The sequence below is a fragment of the Lupinus angustifolius genome, chromosome LG09 (genome assembly GCF_001865875.1).
Source record: "Lupinus angustifolius cultivar Tanjil chromosome LG09, LupAngTanjil_v1.0, whole genome shotgun sequence".
Classification (NCBI taxonomy): domain Eukaryota; kingdom Viridiplantae; phylum Streptophyta; class Magnoliopsida; order Fabales; family Fabaceae; genus Lupinus; species Lupinus angustifolius.
Window position 1 is genome coordinate 21,451,496 of NC_032017.1, and position 2,273 is coordinate 21,453,768.

Consider the following 2,273-nt stretch of genomic DNA (forward strand, 5'->3'; position numbering starts at 1 on the left):
AAAATTTATAGATCTTAGAAGATTGCAGCAATGAGTCCAAGGACGAAGGAGCTTCCAAGGCACAATTCCAAGATTTTGAAAGATTTCAACCACCAATATAGAGTCACATTCCATCCACAAATTAACCCAGCCCTTGGAGTGGGCAATCTCAATAGCCACAATTGCTGCTTGGAGCTCGGAAAACAGGGAATTATGAATACCAAAGTAAGTAGCAAAACACCCCTTAAAAACCCCCAAATTATCTCTAAAAATCCCCCCACCTCCAGCATGACCAGGGGAACCATGGGCATCACCGTCGGTATTGACTTTAACCCATCCATCTGGAGGAGAATTCCAGAGCACCTCAATGATTCTTGGGNCTTAAATCTTTTAAGGATGTTGAGCTCAGTTAAAGAAGGGTTGGCATGCAAGTTTGTGGAGTTTCCAGTGAGGGAGGTGGCCAAACTGATTCTTGAAATAGCTAAAGAGATTGACGTTTTGATGTTATCAAATCTGAACTTATTTCTACAATACCAGATTGTGTGGATAGTGTTAACAATGGCTGCAACTATAATCTCTTTGACCTGCGGGCTCCAACTGTTAATGCAGACTGACAGAATGGAGTGAACAGATGAAGTGTCAATATTAGTGTTAATCAGACTGCTAAGCCGGTGCCAAAGGTCAGCAGAGAAAGAGCAATGCAGAAACAGATGCTCTGAAGATTCTATTTCAGTGAAACAGAGAGAACAAACGGAGGCCAGAGATAAACCCCTTCTCTTCNGTGTTAATCAGACTGCTAAGCCAGTGCCAAAGGTCAACAGAGAAACAACAATGCAGAAACAGATGCTCTGAAGATTCTGTTTCAGTGAAACAGAGAGAACAAACGGAGGCCAGAGATAAACCCCTTCTCTTCAAATTTTCATCCGTGGGCATCCTGTTGTTGTGAAGTCTCCAAAAGGTGAAAGATTTAGAAGGGGGGATGTGGTTAGACCAGATCGTTCTGCACCATAAAGGTTGAATATCCGCATTTCTTACGCAATCAAAAGCACCTTTCATAGAGAGTAACCCATCGTTGGATAATTGCCAAACTAGTTTATCATGTTGGAATTCATTGTATATAGAAATCTTAGCCATATTACTGACTATTTGAGGGTGAGAAGCAGCCAACCAATCAGGCACAACCCAGTGATTGTTCACAACAAAGTCTGCAACCGAAGCTGTTAGGGAATTTTGAATATCATGAGGGATGAGTAAAGAATCCACCAAAGGAGAGCCCAACCAATTATCCATCCAGAAGTTAATTTGAGTCCCATTACCAACAAGCCAAATGGAGTTAGAGGAGGCCAATTGCCAATTGCTCTTGATACCCGGCCAAACTGAAGATCTCACATAGCTTAATTTAGGCCTGCTACCTTTATGGAATCTGGTTCTGAAAAAAATTGCCCAGTCCTGAGAAGATGAGAGCATACCCCAAGCAAGCTTCAACAAAGCAGCTTGATTCAGGGCTGCAAGAGATCTGATGCCTAACCCCCCTTCTTTAACTGAAGTGCAAGCTTGATGCCAAGCCACAGTGACCAACTTTCTCACTTTGATGTCGCCCGACCAAATAAAATTCCTGATGCAATTGTCCACATATTTCAGCAGTTGAGCAGGCCAAGAGTAAACCTGGAAACTATAAAGTAACATGCTCTGAGATATGGATTTCACTAGCTCTACTCTGCCCATGATGGATAAAGAAAAACCCTTCCACTTCGCAAGCTTAGAGATAATTTTATCCGCAATTGATTGCAGGTGAGTGCGACGGGGCTTGCCCCTGAATATTGGGACACCCAAGTAATTGAAGGGGATGCTTTCATGAGAGAAATCCAGCCAAGAAGATAAATTTAAAATTTTCCTAGGCGTAGCTTTAGCAGTATAGAATTTACATTTGCTACGGTTAATGATTTGACCAGAAGCTTGGGCATAATCCTTGATCAGATTCTTGAGCTCTAACAACTCTCTTTTAGAGCCTTTACAGAATATCATAATGTCATCCGCGTAGAGGACGTGGCTAGGTGTTTGGATTCCACTAGGACCAGAAAAGTGCAAAGCTTTCTCTCACTGATCAGTTTAGAAATCCCCCTACTGAGAACATCTTCAGCAAGACAGAAGAGTAAGGGGGAGAGAGGGTCTCCTTGCCTAACCCCTCTTTTACAGCTGAAGAAGCCCACACTTTGCCCATTAACAACAATGGACAACTTAGCAGATTGAAGGATGACACTGACCCACTTAGTGAATTTGTTGCTGAAACCAAA